This window comes from Neolamprologus brichardi, chromosome 16 (genome assembly GCF_056152115.1).
Source record: "Neolamprologus brichardi isolate AB-2024 chromosome 16, ASM5615211v1, whole genome shotgun sequence".
NCBI lineage: Eukaryota > Metazoa > Chordata > Actinopteri > Cichliformes > Cichlidae > Neolamprologus > Neolamprologus brichardi.
Genome location: NC_142119.1, coordinates 10,908,093 through 10,927,077, shown reverse-complemented (window position 1 = coordinate 10,927,077; position 18,985 = coordinate 10,908,093). Strand labels below are relative to the sequence as shown.

At 39.2% G+C, this 18,985-nt stretch overlaps 1 pseudogene; it reads right to left on the bottom strand.

Annotated features, from left to right (window-relative positions):
- Positions 1-2,208: 2,208 nt before the first annotated feature.
- Positions 2,209-6,074, bottom strand: LOC102782495 (interferon-induced protein 44-like; annotated as a pseudogene).
- Positions 6,075-18,985: the final 12,911 nt, after the last annotated feature.

Below are 18,985 nucleotides of genomic sequence, written 5' to 3'. Positions count from 1 at the left end.
AGCATATTTCTCCTACACTGGCTCCCTGTTAAATACAGAATTGAATTTAAAATCCTTCACTTACAAGGTCTTAAATAGTAATTACTTTGGTTTTAGACTGCTGGCTGTGGTTCCTATTATTTAAAAGTACATTTGGACACAGAGCCTTCGGCTTTTAGGCCCCTCTTCTATGGAACCAACTCCCAGTTTTGAATTGGGAGACAGACACTATCTCTACTGTTAAGATAAGGCTCAAAACTTTCCTTTCTGATGAAGCCTAGCTGGATCAGGTGATCCTGAACCCTCCCTTAGATACACTGCAATATGCCTAGGGTGCAGGGGTCTTTCCATGAGCCACTGAACCCTCCCTAAGCTTGGTTCTGCTGGAGGTTTCTTTCCTTTAAAAGGGAGTTTATCTTTCCAACTCTCACCAAGGGCTTCCTCATATGGGTTGTCTGATTGTTGGGGTTTTCTTTGTATTATCATTTGGCGGCATATAAATAAGATTTAACTGAATTGCATTGCATTAAATAATCATGTTACATTCATGTTTCATGTGATTTCTAGTGTTTACTGTAAAAATCTTCTATTCACTGACTTTAACTGAGACATTAAAGTACAAATACTCATCAACTACCTGCATCAACTCTGGACATAAACACTGCCTTTAGGACAAACTGAAAACCAAATCCAAGACACACACTTAATGTTCTTCACACCTGAAGCACCTGGGTCATGGTCTGTTTTTTATTTCATGTTCCAAATTTCAAAAACTACTCTTTACTCCCATTCTGTCTAAAACTTGCTCATGCCCAGTTTGTCAGATCTTAGCATTACTAAAAATGTGATCTTCTTTAAACCACTTACAGCATGTTCTCTGCACTAAAACCAAGAAAAAAGAAACAATGTTTTGTTTTGTTTTTTGAGGATCTGTAAATTTATTTTGATTGGATGACACAAATAACAAATAAACACTCCATCCATCCATTTTCTGCCAAAGAAGACCCCAGGGCAGACCCAGGCCACAATGGAGAGTTTACATCTCTCTGCTGGCCTGGGAACACCTTGGTGTCCACCAGTATCAATAACTAACTTAAAATTTGCAAAGAAAATACTTAAACGCCACGATATGCTTCATGTCCTTTAGGGCAAACATTTATGATACCTTTCTTCAATATTATCAATGTAGATATCGTTCTTCAACAAATCAGTGTTGCATGAATAACATTTTTTGTTGTTTTTAAATGACTCTAGAGTCTTTTTCAGTTTCAGAAGTTGAAATTTGATTAATCTGTCTTTCCTTTTTCTGATTTCTTGTCACGGCCAGGGGATCAGCAGGCCGCTGACTAGTAGTTCTCTCGCTCTCTCTCTCTCTCGCTCTCTCTCTTGCTCTGTCTCTCGCCAGGGCGGAACTCATGGTGGGTTCACGCCCTCGGCCCACGCCCCTCTGAAGAGGAAACACCTGGGCCTCATCAGCGCAGCCAGCATTTAAGCCAGGGAGTGGCTTCTACTCATCGCTGGATCGTTGTGTGTGACTCACGTCAGTGCAGCCCGGCTCTGAGCAAGTTCTCTTTTTCCCTGCGCAAAACCTCTGACGTGTATTTCTTTCTGTACATAGATCCCCTGGACCCGACCCTGCATTCCCCGAGTGGATTCCTTTGTGTGAGTGTCTGGAGAGAGTCAGAAGAAGAGCGAGAGTCTTTTCCCTCCCTGGATTTCCCCGGAGCCTTTTTCCCTGTCACTTCTTTGTATATAGCACTACCCCCTCTGCACTGTTTGTAAATACACCTGGTGGAATTGTAATAAATACTGTGCCTCTGAGTCCTGCGTGTGAGTCCTCCAGCGAACCTTGACATTTCTAGTCGTGGGGAATAGTTAAGCCATAGAAATGTGTAGATTCATGTTAAAAGCCCTCTGTAGTGTTGAATCCAAGTCTAATGTCTTTCCTATTCTAACTGCACAAAAATTGTAGTTCTTCTGTTTGAGAACTTTAAATTATGTTGTTACTTCTTACATCAGTGATTTTGTAGTTTCCTGTGGCTTCCACTAGAAGCTAAGACAGGAAAGGAAAACCTCAGAAAATCATATCTAAGACACACACTGTCAGTTCAATTAAAAAAGTTGATTTTAAAAACTCAATACCATTTCTAATGTTATCTAATGCTAAATGTGTATATGTATGTGTCTGAATAAAGCCATTCATTGTGAACAGTAGCATGGTCTAAGGGTTTACAAACTGTCAGTGAAGTCATCAGTCAAAATCAATCATCATTTTCAGTGCGCTCAGGATCAGAGTGTCAACATCCTCGTTGGTGTTAATTTCGTGGCTATAGTTTTTCACAGGAAGGCTGCAGTTGAGTGGGATTCCCAGTTGGGAGCTGAAATCTGCCATCTGAGAGTTGAAGAAACAATAAATCAGTACAAGGTAAGTGTTGACTTTTAAAGCTCATATTTTACAAAGGTTTGTATAACTTAATCACATTCTTGGTAGAATGTCTGTGAAGGTTCTCAGTCATGGTCAGTCAGGACACTCCCACTAGGTTTAAATCTGGGACTCTCCACCATTTGACCTTAGAACTGAAGAAGCTTCTCGGATGAGAGGTGAAGCGTCTTCAAGTAACTTAAAGAAGTCCAGATGCTTTTCTTTGCAAGCTCCTTTGATTCTTGGTAGAACTTACCTTGTTTTTCACATGCTTGCTAAGATACACATTCTTCAGATCCTTTTCAATTTCACCACAGGCCTCATCAATTTTGGTGACAATAGCAAGTTGGGGAATATCTGCCGATAACATCATTTACTTTTATTTTTATTTTACATCACCCAGTTATGTTCCTCGGTTGTGTTATAAAAGATCCACTTCAGTGACTTGTCTAAACCCTCACTCCCCATCAGTAATTAGCTCTTACCTAAGTCACTGGCTTCCTCTCTGATTTCTTTCATCTTCTGTAAAACTGATTCTTTAATTTCTGCTGCATTAGCAGAACAGACACAAACCAGAACATGGATTCTGTCCTCAGGAGAAGGTTGAGTGATGTAGTGAGAATCAGAAGGGGACAATGAAGAAACAGGATTGAACTGTAAAATAGTGTTAAAATTCCAAATAAATTATTACATGTAAATGATTAGTACAATTTTCAGTAACAATTTATTTAAAAATAAATAAATAACAATGTGAGTGTACCGTATAACCCTCCTTCACATGTCCCTTCAAGGCCAATTTGACATCTTCCACTCTGACTCCGGTCCCTTCCTCCAAACCCATGATGTCATTGAAGACAAAGGGGTAATACTTCCCACTGACTTCTTTTGGGATTTTATGGGTTTTATACTGAAATATGAATAAAATTGTTACACAACAGATTGTAATTTTAGAAGATGCATGAAATACTGACGCAAGCAGCAAGGATTAACATAATGTCATGGTCCATGGCTCCGTGTATGAGGAGTGTGTGGGATGCCCCGGTGGCCACACCCATCACACCTGCATCCCATTCCAGGTGATTGCCAGGAGGACTATTTAACCCTGTGCTGACGGATGCTCCACGCCAGTCCGTTAGTCACCCCTCAGTGGTAGCTAGACTCCCCGCAAAGCTTTGTATATATCTAAGTGTTACATGAACTGTGTTAATTCTGCTTCCGTGTGCCCAGGTTACTATCCGGCCTTTTGTGCTGCCACCTGCCTGTCCTCCTGCCTGCTCGGATCTCTAAGTGCACCATCTATCCTCATCCCTGCCTCCTCGGATTCGCTTCCCAGGGACACGCTTCCCCCCTTCTGAGCCCCACGGTCCCGATTACGGCTTCCCTGTGTGATTTGTCTTCCCGGTTTCCTTCAGTTTCGCGATTTTGCTTCCTTGGTTATTCCGGGTCACCTTTTGTTAAAACAATAAAGTCTGTACTTGCTCGCATTGTACGTATTCAGTCTGCTTTTGGATCCCACTTGTGTTCACAAACTGCGGTTCATGACACATAAGCTGTGATAGTATTAAAACAATCTGTTCTAAGATTGAAAAAAGTGCAAATTTCTCACCAACTATGAAGCAAACACAATTTACAAAGAACTTTTTGAAATTATTGAATTTAGTTCTAAGTCTTCCTCAATCTAGCTGACCTTATTCTGTCTTCTAAGACCCCCTTCTCCTCTCAATCTTTACTTTAGATGGAATACAAATCTGGATTGGAAGAAACACATCATATAGTGTAAATACACTCTGGAGTTGGTAATAATAAGAAATAACATTTCAGAACAGATCACTGATATTCATACCCCCACTTATTTATGTAAAGCTGCTAATGTATCATGTTTATGGGTGCCTATAGATTATGAGGTCATGAAAACAGGATTGTCTACAGATCAAAATGCCAAGAAACCTAAAAGTTGGTACTTTTAAAGTTAAATAAATTAGAGTAAATAAAGGATAGTTTACCTTTTTAGTAAAACTTTGGTTAGAGGTGGTCGTACTGGCCAAAGCTGGAGTGGCTATTCTCCCTCGTAAGGTGCTGCTGACAGAGCTGATGAAGCTGGACTTTCCAGCTCCGACTGGCCCATAGAGTAGAACTCTGATATGTTTGAGTTTTTCATTTTGAGGTTGGAAATCCTTCACATATTGCAGATCTGTGTTTTTGTTTCTGTTAAAAATGTTTGATAGAGAGTTTGTTTGACTTTTTGTGCTATCGCAGCATTTTTCTATTTGCCGTTGTGTTCTTAAGCTGCAGTTTAATCACTTGTAAAAATATTGACTTGTTTATTGACCTTCATCTAAAGTAAAAACATAAAGTTTTTTTAGACTTTGTCCTGTGTGAAACATAAATGTCTTTACCAGGTCATCAAAGTAGTTGTTAGTACATTTTAGTACTAAAAGGTACAAGAATTTCCTGAGAGCAAAGTTTTAAGGGCGAAACTGGTTCAGCAGCTGATGTTTTTCCTAAACTGTCAAACATACAAGAAGAATTTTCTCTGTCAGCATGCGGACACCACGAATATGTAGGCTTTTTCTTTTACTCACCCCCAAGGTCTCCATGGAGATTTCAAAGCTAACAAGAAAGTTTTTTAAAGAAGAAAAAAGGCTTTTACTATTAAATGCAAATTGGAAGTGCAATTTATGTGCAGACCCAGAAAAATGGTTTTGACTTACTGGGAGATGCGGTGATTGTGGGCGCTGGTGTTACATCGCCTATAAAATATATACAATACTTTGAGAATGGTGGGAAAACAATTATTATATTTTGTTTGTTTTTAAATATTGTTCTTACATTTTTGTTAACTTACTCTGAACAGGTGGTGGTTCGGAGGGTGCTACAGAGTAAAATAGATATACAGTACTGTGACTAAGTACTAACATCATTATAAATTCCAAAAAATAAATACTGGAGAAAGATTGGCGTTTGCAAACTGTTAGGGTTACCCCAAGTCTCTTCTGTGACATGTGAGGTCAGTTGACAATGCTCCTGCTGCATCCAGCAATAAAGAACATCATTGTGGTTTCAACTGTGGTTTGTACAAGGATTCAGATTACTTACGTGGATGATGATGATGGTGGTGGTGGTGGTGGGTGGTATGGTTTCCCATGACTAGAACCATGTGTGTGTGTATTAAATAAAAATAGACATTAAAACTTTAAATTTGTATTAAAACTCATTTGATTATTTATTTATATTTGATATATTCTTTCTACATTTCTGTATTTCTGTATTTTTTATATTACCTAAATTTAAGATTCCCTTTAAAATGATTTTCCCAAGTTAAACAAAGTATATATAAACTACACATTATATGTGCTAATACACTGGGGAAAAAAATGCTAAGGAAATCTTACCTTTAGTCTGAAGTGCTGCAGCCAAGAGGAACAAGTTGTGGTTTTCAGCCAGCAGGCCCTTAGACAGGCAGCCAAAATCATCAATGACCCCTCTCACATTCTTCACCCCGCATTTCAATGGCTCCCCGCCTCCGCTACATTTCCTGCAGGACTGAGAGGAGGAGAGCCACCTTTGTCCCCAAAGCCACTCTGCTTTAAAAACTGTATTTACTTTATATTCTGTGTATTTATTATCTCACTCTTATTGCCTGTTTATGCCATGACCTTATCTTCAACGTCATGCTGCTCTGTTGTATCTTAATTGCCCCTTGGGGATAAATAAGTCTTTCTGACTCTGACTAGCAGGTGACACCTTTTATAAGCTCCATGATTCCAGTTTTCCTTTCTTTATTACTTTACGCTCTCTTTCTTACTCAGTCTCTCTCTCTTTTACCCATGACCTCCCCCACTCGACACACACACACACACACACACACACACACACACACACACACACACACACACACACAGGTCATGGGATCTGGGGGCTTCAAAAAAAACATTTTAGCATTTTAATAGTCTGTTTACTGCAAACGTCTGCAATCCCCACTTCAACCCTTGGACCTTCACTCCACAACTGGACCTTGAAATATAATTTCCAGTAATATCCAGTTACTGTAATCAACATGGTTTAACCTGGCTTCAATAAAAAAAGTGAAAGTAATAAGCCTGCTCTTTAAAAAAGCTGCTTGCTTCCTTTAAGACGCTTCATTCAGTGCTGTTCCCTGCTGCGCAGTACTACAGTGAAGGTAGGAATCAAGATTCATTTGAAGTCATGTGGTGTGTAGGTTAGAGAAACTATAAAAAAATGCTGTTTATGCTGTGCGTTTAATGGGTTTGTGTGTGAAATGGATTTTTGCTTGTTTACTATGAACTATACGCAGTGTTACAATGGAAGTAAAACTATAAAAACTCCTTAATCTTAAATATAGACCTCATGACCAAACTTCACTCCAAGTCAGTTTTGTTCACTATAAATATGTTATTAATTGTATATTGCTTATTTCTCTAACAATTCTTTGGTGTCTTAATATCAGTGTTTAAGGTCTGATGTTTTATTTTCTATAAAAAAAATTATTTTAATTTATGTATAATTACAGTCCTTATGGTGAGGTGGCATATTGCCACAAAGATGTACATGTCTCTGATCTGGAAGACCTGTAGTTCCCACATATTTATTGTTTTCTTTCTCTACTTCTGCTATTTTTCTTGTTGGTCTCTTGAGATTACATCATGACATCTGCACCTAAATGTAAGTGTCAATCTTCTAGACGACCACAAGGCCAATTAAAACTGTTTAGCTGTTATTCAAAAGTGTGGTCTGTACAAAAAAGGTCATAAATAATTCAGTCCTCTCAGCTCAACCAGCCTTGAGGTTTTGTTTGATTTTTTTATACAAAGAAACAAATGGGAGGATAGATCTTCAAAGTATTGTAATTCTGCAACCAGACTTGAAAATATTAAGACCCCTGTAATCAACCAAAATATGTTATAATAGCATCTTTTTTATAATTAAAATTTCCTTTCACGAGTCTAAAACTACATCTGTTTCCCTAGGTGGCTACACCAACTCTGGACAATTGTCAGAAATCCGGCAGGTTAGTTTTCCTGCTCTAATGTTTGTTAGTAATACAGAAAAATAAGTAAATTTTATGTTACAAAAAGAAAATATTGCTGGCGTGTGTTTTAGTTTCAGGAGCTACAGACTTTGAATGTCTCAGAAGAGCTTTTAAAGGGTATGTCCAACTTGTCTAACTCTGTTTCTGAGATGATTTGTTACAGTGTTCATGTTTCTTCTATTTCAAAATCTTTCATATGTTATGATGAATGTTTATTGAACTATGATGTGAATTTAAAAAGTATATGAAAATGAAGAGATTGGATTACATTCTGTTTAAATTTTGATGATAGTCAGTTTTTAAAATAGTTTTTACCATATTTCTCTCGTCATTGTCATTATAGCCTTTGACAGCTAAAAATCTAAAATGTCATGTCATCTTCTTTGTCTGCAGCTGCTGAAATGCTGCTCAGATACTATCCTTACTCAACTTATTTGTTTGTAACCAGTTCAAAACTGTCATTTATTAAAATGTGTTGAAATATTGATCACACAGTCCCTGCTTTAGCTCAGTGGGATGAGCAGGTGGCCATATGCCTTTGATTGGTGAGCAGTAGGCCCGGGTCTGACGTATGGTCTTTAGCTGCATGTCTTCCCTGCTATTCTGTCCATCTACACTGTCTCTATCCAAAAAAAGAAATGTTGAAACCTGTGTTAAAATAATTATGGTTCATTATCCTTTTGCTGTTTTAAACTTCTGAAAAGATGTGTTTCATAAGTTCTGAATGTAAATGTTCTGTTATATTTGTATTTTAAGGTTTTTAGCACCAATCAAAGACAACTTTTCAATTTCATTGTTCAAGTGACAATGACAATAAAGATATTGAATTCAAATCAATTAAATTCCATTAAAAGAGCATTTATAGATAATTTTTTATTGTGAAGAGCAGATTGTAAAAAGAAGCGAATGTGGTTGTGATTGGTAGTAGGACTGAGAGAAGTTGCGACGGAAAGTATGAGAAGTTTGTGCATGTGTGTATGTGTGAACTGGACTATCTGCTCAACAGTCTTTGTCAGTGTGCATATTTTGCCAACTGCCATTATGCAGCTGCTCATTTTTGTTTTAGCTCAAGAGCATGCGCCGTCTTAGAGATGTCCAGCAATCACCCTCCATTTCTTCAAATATAACTGTTTATATCCATATCAGGAATTTTCATGATATATCTCACATGATAAAGATGCAGAGAACATCAGTGACCTCTTTACTCATACACGATTCTTACGCAGTTGTGCTTCTGTCCGTCTAAAAAATCACAAAGACGTTGAACTTTGGTTCATGTTTCTATGATGATGCTTTTAGTAGAAGTGTCAGCTGATATGAAAGCGCAGCTTGGAGTGATGACATGTCTCTGTTCTGTTTCCTTCTTTCTATTCCTTTTGTTGTACACAAAGTAAAGGTTCACATAGTCACTGCAGGAGAAACCTTTGGGGCTGACAATCTTCTGCTGAGTCAAGTGAGGAGCTCTGGAGGTCTACAGCTGGAGAGGACAGACCAGCAAGGATGCAGCATCATCATTCTTTTCTGTCCAATCAGCTCTCGTGTTGGGTCAGACATGAAGGCAGCTATGAAGAAGGTGTCAGGTAAGTTATTATATATTTGTGTTTCACTTAAATGTGGGAAAAAAAACGTTTTTGTTTTTTGTTTTGTTTTTCATTTTGTCTAGCTTAAGTCTTATTGTATGAATGTTTTCATATTACTCGCTGTGGACAAAATGCTGGTGAAACCACCTAACTTGTGATCATGTAGATGAAATACATAATAAAATTATATAAGGCTATTTTAAGAATTAAGTGGTAAATCAGTGGTAACACAGATTAAGATAACAAAATGACCCAATTAAAGCTGAGAATGATATCATGTTCCTCCTGTCCATCAAGCAAGTCTAGCAGCTCTAATTCCTCTCCTCTTTTCTTCTGTTTATTCAGGTGACAAACCAGTCATTCTGGTTCTGATGCACCACACACGAAATCCTGACTACTCAACATGTGAGCAAAGCCAGTGTTCAGTCTATCAGAACCTTGTCCTGGTTGTCCAAGTTCTCTTCCATGAAAGTGTGAAAGGTCTACTGACAAGTCAAAAAAACAATGAGGCGGTCCAACAGATATGCAATAAACTACGGCAGTACAGTAGAAGTAGCATTAGCAGGCTCAGAAATGACCAGGGGACCCAGGATATGAGCCAATTGTCACGAAGAACTGTGGAAGAAGCTCATGAAGGTATGGTCAGTATTGGAGAAGCACTTAGCTTTGTATTTTCAGCAGCTTTTTGTTTAGACAATTCAAGCTGTACTGTAGTTGTATTTCATTCCTTTGAATGTAGATCTGTTTATTAGATCCTGCACCACAACAGTACAACATGTAATTAATTGAATTAATTACAAATGATCATTAAAAATGATAGTTACTGATTAACTCTCACCATAAATCTGTTACTACATAAATGTATTGCTGTTCATAGACTTAAATAACAAACGGTGTCAGCTTTCTATGTTTTGTTTAATGACCCCACCTACACCAGTCAACTTGTGAACATGCCATAACCATATTAATATCTTTTTGTGGTGGCCTTAAAAAGTTCAGAACCATTAACACAGTGACAGTAACCCACTGCAGAGTGTACTTCTACATCTTTACACTAGTAAACTACTAATAAACATAATGTCATTTATGTCCAGTGTGAGCGACCATCTTTGAACAGAGGCGGTGGTTTATGATACCAACTGTCTGCCATCTATAATCCAGTTTTGAGATCCCTTCCCAGATACCTTAACATCCACGCACATCCTGGGCCATCTGATCTCAGTAAATCACATGATAGGGTGGGGCTAGGTTCCACAATGAGCTCACCCGAAACCTTGGCTGATTGTGACCTACACCCGTTTTCATACCTTGGCTCATGTGATTAGGTAGAGGATCATTAGGGGGTCCATTGTCCCCCTTGGGGGGAAACTCCCACAGGGCTTAAATCTGGGACTCTCCACCATTTGACCCTACAACTGAAACAACTTCTCCAATGAGAAGTGAAGCGTCTTCAAGCAACTTAAAGAAGTCCAGACGCTTTTCTTTCCAAGCTCCTTAGACTACGATGACCTGGATGACTGAGAACCTTCACAGACATACACTAATAAACATGCATGCATGCATACAGACATCCACAATGAAATATGATAATGTTGCTTTATGTGACTTACAAGGAATCCAAGAGATGCCATTTCATTCTGTAGGTGACTGAGTGCTTCATCTGATGGACTTTAAACTTTGGTTCATGTCTCTATTTTGGTGAAAGTGTCAGCTGATATGAAAGCGCAGCTTGGAGTGATGACATGTCTCTGTTCTGTTTCCTTCTTTCTATTCCTTTAGTTGTACACAAAGTAAAGGTTCACATAGTCACTGCAGGAGAAACCTTTGGGGCTGACAATCTTCTGCTGAGTCAAGTGAGTAGCTTTGGAGGTCTACAGCTGGAGAGCACAGACCAGCAAGGATGCAGCATCATCATTCTTTTCTGTCCAATCAGCTCTCGTGTTGGGTCAGACATGAAGGCAGCTATGAAGAAGGTGTCAGGTAAGTTATTATATATTTGTGTTTCACTTAAATGTGGGGAAAAAAAACTTTTTGTTTTTTGTTTTGTTTTTCATTTTGTCTAGCTTAAGTCTTATTGTATGAATGTTTTCATATTACTCACTGTGGACAAAATGCTGGTGAAACCACCTAACTTGTGATCATGTAGATGAAATACATAATAAAATTATATAAGGCTATTTTAAGAATTAAGTGGTAAATCAGTGGTAACACAGATTAAGATAACAAAATGACCCAATTAAAGCTGAGAATGATATCATGTTCCTCCTGTCCATCAAGCAAGTCTAGCAGCTCTAATTCCTCTCCTCTTTTCTTCTGTTTATTCAGGTGACAAACCAGTCATTCTGGTTCTGATGCACCACACACGAAATCCTGACTACTCAACATGTGAGCAAAGCCAGTGTTCAGTCTATCAGAACCTTGTCCTGGTTGTCCAAGTTCTCTTCCATGAAAGTGTGAAAGGTCTACTGACAAGTCAAAAAAACAATGAGGCGGTCCAACAGATATGCAATAAACTACGGCAGTACAGTAGAAGTAGCATTAGCAGGCTCAGAAATGACCAGGGGACCCAGGATATGAGCCAATTGTCATGAGGAACTGTGGAAGAAGCTCATGAAGGTATGGTCAGTATTAGAGACAATAAAAAGAAAGGAATCCTTTCCTTTTTTGGTTTCCGCACAACAGATTGATGCTGAGAGTGGCTTCTGTGGAGAAGCCACTCTCAGCATCAATCTCTGTGGTATGTATGTGTCTATATTAAAAAATGAATAAAACTAAAGAGCATATATATAATCTGAATGATCATGACCATATTCCTTATTAATATAATGTTTCATATTTTTTTGGCTAAAAATGAGCCAGCACAGGACCTGACATCACATAGAAGTCCCTTGAGCAAAAAGTGGTGCTTTCACCAATCTGTTTACGACTAACTGCAATGAGTCAGACTGAGACAGCTCACCTCCCACAAGGTGATCTACACAATCGCCCTGTGACCTCAGTGATCTCCCAGAGGTTGAGAGTGCTGTATGTTTGGCCCACCCGTTGCCGTCTTATTTTTACTCTAGTGTGACTGAGCCCTTGGAAGTCTAAACTACAGGTGTCTGTGTGATTTAATATGTGCACAGGATCGGTCATTTTTGTTCTTTTTCTTGAATATTCACTGTTTCCCATTGCCATTTCTTTCCTCTTCTAATTCACTTATTGTAATAAATATATACATTTTGTGATGAATAGTCTAATAATATTTTTCCTAATACTATCAAACTGTGAGAGGAAAAAGCCAAGTAATTAGGTGTTACTATTAATGTAGGACTTTAATGTTTGTTTATGTTTGTTTGTTTGGTTGTTTGTTTGTTTTTGCAGTTTATTGCTTAAAATGTATTGTACAAGATATTTATGTTTTTCTTCAGGAAAAAAAATCACACTGATATAAAGTCTCAAAAACTTACAATAACTCACAAAAACTCACGTATCAAATGTAACACACTAGACATTAAGGACTTAATTTACTTGACTGTGTTTAATATAGCAATCTCTTGGAAGCCACATGAGATGATTTGGTTCTCCCTTTTGTCCTGTAGGGATGTAGATTTTTGTGATGCACAATATATTTGCACTCTGATGGCTGCCGGTCGAGGCAGAGAGCCTTTACCGTCAAACCAGCAACGAACAGCCTGACACTCTCACTGAAAGTCCCCTGTGGCCAAATGTCAGAATAATGACTCGTCACAGTAAAATGTATCTGGATCTGATGTGCCGGGATCTTGTTCACACCCCACACTGCAATGTTGTACACACACACACACACATGCACACACACACATACACAGTGAGTTCAGGTTTGCTTTTCCTCCCCCCAAAAAGCAGCCTGTCACTTCATAGATCAGGAGATCTGTGGAGGATAAGTTGTCATGGTGACACCTGCATGGTCTCCCTCTTCAGCGTCACACTCTCCAGCTTTCAAACGGATTGATTTCTGTCCCTTTACTGTGTATTGTCATGCAATATGAATTCAAGCTCGCAGCTCTGTATAAACGTGTGAGGATATAAATAAACACAGAAACTCTGAGCTGATGCTCGCAGCACTCATCAGCAAAGCTCCATGTACAGTCAGACCTTCTCTTACAAAGCAAGGACTATCAGTCGTACTACAGCAAGAAAGAAAGCAACCATACAATTCAATGCAATTCAGTTTTATTTATATAGCACCAAATCACAACAACAGTCACCTCAAGGCGCTTTATATTTTAAGGTAGACCCTACAATAACACATACAGAGAAAAACCCAACAATCATATGACCCCCTATGAGCAGCACTTTGGCGACAGTGGGAAGGAAAATCTCCCTTTTAACAGGAAGAAAACTCTGGCAGAACCAGGCTCTGTCATGTTTCGGCTGTGTACAGGCAGGAGAAGGACCCAAACGCAAAACTCACGACAACGAAATTAAACTCAAAAAGCTGCTTTATTGCAGAATGGCATGGAAAACTAAACTGTGACATGGATAAACTGACATGCAAGGAAACACAGCCATGAGGGAGACTACGACACTGACAAAGAGAAACACAGGGCTTAAATACAGAGAGGGATAACGAGGGAATGAGACACAGAAGGAGAGCACAGCTGGGAGTAATAAGGCTGGACAAGACAAGGGAAACAAAACTAGAAACACTCACATGAGACATGGACCTTCAAAGTAAAACAGGAAACACACTGACTGAACTCTAAACATGCAAACTTAACAGCAACTGAGAAGACAGAACATAGGGAGCAGAAACATGGTACAAAAAGGTCACAGTAGACACAACATTGAACACATGGAAGCCATATTACAAAGCCAAAGAACTAAACCTATGATAACCATAACTGAAATCTAGGGAAACAAGAAACAGTACAACAAAGGACTCAAAACATAATCCATAATATAAAAACACATCTCTTCAAAATAAAATAGGAAACATAATGAGACGCAGACATGACAACCAGAACTTGACAACGTAAGACACAGACATGAAACACATGAAGAGCAGGAGAGACTTAACAGGGGATGGAAGACACAAGGGGAATCTAATAACAAAGAACTAGAAAAACTCATGAGCTTAATCATATAAACATCCAAATAAACTAAACTCAAAACAGCCAGGATCGTGACAGGCTCAGGGAGGGGCGGCCATCTGCTGCGACCAGTTGGGCATACTTGTTTTTGTTTTGTTTTGCACAATGACACACAACACTGACTCCATGTAAACGATACTATTACTGGACAATTGTTTTATAATTGAGTCCGAGGCTGGAAAGATGAATTTGAGTAGTTTTTGTAAAGGACTGAAACATTGTTACCCATTATATGTTGAAAATGCGCCTGTGTTGTAATTTGTGTGTGTGTTTGTGTGCATGTGTACAAGATAGAGACATGTCTGGAAGGGAATTTTATAAATGAGGGTGCTTGTTATACGATGAACCATCCAGTCAGTCTGTGAGGACCTGTGGCTAATGGGCTTCTCTCTTTTGTTTCACGCTTGCAGACATCACATTCGTCCTTATGTTATATAAAGGATGTTTTGAGCTTGTGGTGGAGGAGGTGTTGTGAGTTTACAGCATAAGCTTATATAAATGCATCTGCTCCCCCAGCCTCTCTTCAAGGTTGCTGTCCATGGTGCTGATCAAAAGCTGAAATGATACTGTTGATACAATGGTTAATTGCTATGATTGTTTTGCACTTAGTGTGTGTGTGTGTGTGTGTGTTTGTGTGTGTGTGTAAGAGAGTGTTATCTGGAGCAAACACTCATTAGCTGGTATAATGTTAGCTTGTAACCAGCTGTTGTTGTTTAGTTGGTTCGTTGTCAGCTGGCTGGGAGGGCCACATGTCAATCAGTAACTGTGACAATATCAAGAATAAATAAACATGTTTGTCCACATTTCTGTGAGAGATGAGGCTGGAGATGAGGATGAGGAAAAGGTAGGTAATGGAGGAGACAGAGAAGTGGAGGAGGAGGTGAAAGACATAATGAGAAAGAGATAATGATAGTATCCATGTGCAAATTTTAAATGATCATTTATACTGTTTGTAATCAAATCAAATTGAAAGTAACCAATAAGACGTACTACTGTATGTCTGTGTCGACCACTAGATTCAAGATGGCAGGATGGGTTAATTAAAGCTTATGTATGTATGTAACAAATCAATCAAAAACTCAATCAATTTGTTGGAAGATGTAATGTATATTATGAGTACAACTTTTTTTTCATTAAATAACCCCCAAAAATGAATGTCAGTACCTTTAATACAATTCCTAGAAGAAACTTCATCAAACTAGAAAGTTCAAAAAGGACACATACTCCATTCGGACTCCCCAGTACATCTCAATCCTTAATCCTGGGATCTCTTTGCTCACAGGATGTTGCTCTTTCCCTGGAAGGAAAAACCTTTGCCATGTTGAACTGCCTGAGTCACCTCAAAGTTTACATTTTGGTTAAATATGACGGGACATTCAGGAGATTATTATGTCTTCTTGGAGGCGTTGGTTAATTTCTAGGCCTGGCTGTCTGTACTTAGTGCCAGAAAACGTTGCTGGATCTCGAGCTGACTGTGCGTGTTCTTCAGGAGTAGTGTTCAATCACATAGCTCACTGATGTACAATCATATGATGAGCTCATCTCATATGCTGATTTACATCTACTCCACCTGCCTAAATCATTCACAGCAGAGCACTCTGGTAAACAAACACTGGCTGTTTCTGAGACAGACGTCGTCTGAGGTGCTGAGAACAGGGCGCTCTTGAGGTAAACAGAATAGCACAGGCCCCTCCTTGCTTCTGTTCCTTCTGACAGCTTGCTTCGCTTGTCTGTTCTGTTTCTGTTTCAGTGCTTAGTTACAAAGGCCATCAACACCAACACCTCTGTCTGCTGTGAGGAAAATATATTTTTCTTCTTTTGAAAAAATCTGCACTTTAATTATTGTTTTAGACCAAAAACAGGTGACTGAGAGGCATTCCAGTTTGACTTTAAAGCATCCATCCATGTGACCACTGGGCTGATCCAGATCAGGGTTGTGGGAGGACTTTAAAGGAGATCTGTCCTAAATGTCTTTTAAACTACAAATCCTAAATGTCCAGCCTGGTAGGTTACCACTGGGCACTGGACTGCTCAGCCAATAAAAAGAGGGATGAGGCAGGCTAAATGCCTGGAGCCCAAACATGGGTCAGCCAGAAGCTCAAAGCTGAGCCACTCATAGTGTGAGTCAGCTTTGAGGCTCTATAGCCCCAACAAATCTATCTGCAAGTGTCATTATGAAATAGTTTTTATCCTTCTAATAATTAATAATATTTATAAAAATAATTTGTATCTTCATCTGCTGCCACCAGCATATACCATGCTAGTTTTGCTATTATGTGGTATAAGAGATGCCATTAAAACAATGATTACAGGCAGAGGTAAATGTAGAGCAGGCTGTTCTGCAATACTCGTTAAATTAACACACATGAGTTTACAGAGCATTTAGAAAAAATTCCTGGATGTTATCACAGATTTTAAAATCAGCCGGAGAAGCGCAATCTCCTCTTGATTTGCTACCAGCTACCAGATATTTACTTTCATGACTGACCTTTGTTCTGAGGAGTCGCAGAATTACAGCTAGAAAAATGTCTGTGAATAAATGTCAAATGGAAAATAAAAAAAAAATTCTACCTACATAGAAAGTCTTTCTCAGTTTTACAAACTCACATATCGACCAAGATTAAGTAAGTTTAAGTTGGAAAAAGAAATAAAAGGTCACCAAAGGGCAGAATGTGCACAGAAAGTAAGCTTGATGTCGCCTAATAAGGACTCCAGGGAATGCTGGGAGAGTGAGTTTTGTTGTGGAGGCTTGCTGACATGGGAGGAGCAGCACCTCTGTGGATCCTCTTGATTTCTGTACATGGAGAGTAATTTTTGTTTAGTGATTCCATGTCGATATCTTTTTACCTTCATGATGCTGTCTATTGTAGAAATGTTTAGCTTATTTTAGAGTTTAGAAATGTGTTAACATAGAATCTAGAATTATTGTAGAGACACTGACACTGCCCTCAATGTGATAAAGGCCTGACTGTGTCATGAACTTAGGAGTAGATGGTAGGAGACCCTCCCCAGTTGAACTGTGAAAGTAAAACAGAGAGGAGTTAATCCTGAGAGGAAATTCCCCAGAGAATGTTTGGGTGGGGGTCTCAACATTTGACCTGGACAACTGTGGTCTGGAAGGGAAATGGGTTTTTTATGACCTCTAGGGAGTCACCTACACCCACAATGTTTTAACTGTCATGCACACTCACTTACGTGCACACACACATACATACAGGTATGCTACACAGTCACACACGAGCACTCACATAGACACAGAGTTTGCAGCACACCGTAGGGGGGTTTTATGATGGGGACACCTCTATAAAGCTGGCTGTAACTAACAAAGGGGTGAAGATTTTGCAGAGGGACACACCGGCCTCGTCTTCCCTTCTAGAAGTGCATGCTTAAATGAAGATGAATAAAGATGAATAAAAGTTTTGTGAAAATGACTACTGAGTTCCGGTGCCGTCTCTGGAAGTTTCGACGAATAAAAGAACAGGGGTAAAACTGATTTCGTAACACTATGTAGGCTTGTTGTTTGACGATTCAGTCACTCACACCTACTGTCAACTTGGATTCCCGATTTAACCTAGCCCCGCCTACTGTGTGTTTGTGGACTGTGGTAGGAAGCCAGAGTTTCCAGAGAAGAAAGGCCCTGGCCAGATGGTGGACTTAAACCCAGGACCTTCTTGCTGTGAGGCAACAGTGCTAAATACTGTGGCACCAGGTTGTCATTTAAAAATAATAATAATAATAATTAAATAAATATGGATTACATACATCCAATTTGGATTTCTCAGCATGGGCACTGAACAGCTGAAAGGCCCTACAACACAGAACTGAAAGAGAAAGTAGTCTAAGCTTTGGCTAACTCCAAAACCTCATCTCACGATCGCAAACACAAAGCTTTTGTGATGGGGTTATACAGCAGCATCACTGAGTTCTGGGACTACACCCATGTGTATGTGCTCCTTTGCCCCATGCTTCCTGTGTTCTCTACTCAGTACTCACTGGTCTGAAAACACCCATCTTCAGACTCTTCTCTGGTGTCTCCTGGATGACACTCAGTCAAGGCGACACACACAGACTCACAAGGTGAAAACTGCCTCTAGATATTGTTGTCAGTGGAGATCTGTCTCAGGCGCCTTATGAGGAAGGGTTTTTTGTTTGTTTTTTTGCTGCTCCTGGCATACCATAGGTTCACATCATGATGCCTTTAATACATGATAAGGAGGGGCAATCAAAATAAGATGCCACAGCCTGAAGAGATTTAAAGAGGGTTTGCATCAGATGGTGAAGGCATCTGTTGCTTGTGATCACCTTCCACCTGAGGTAAGGCAGGAGGCTGACAAAGCTGGAAGAGAATTAGGCTTTTCTTTGAAGCAGTTTGACAGGAGCTAATCACTTTTTATTGCTGCAGTGTGAACGTGGTTATCTGTTTGAGCCCTGTGACTCATTCATTTTCTGTTTATTTTTTCAAATACAAATAAAGAACATTACTCCCAGAGAGAATTCTAGTGGAATCGGTTGTTGTAAGATGAGTGTATCATTTCTAATTGAAATTCAAATGTAATATTAATTACATTTTTTTTAAAAAAAGGTGTGGACAACAGTAGTTCATCTCTTTCTTACCCACTGAGTGTTCAGCTTTTGAGTCCCACTCGGGATCTGTAACTGCCTCCCGAACACGTCCAGGAAGCAAAGCTTTTGACCCAATAAACAACGTCTGATTCTGACATCCGAAACATCAGCAGCCAATCTGCTGAGAGGAACAGGAAGCTGAAACATGAAATCAAAGATGGGCAGAGTGCCGTAGGTTATTACAGTCCAATATCTCATGTCAGAGACGCACACCCCG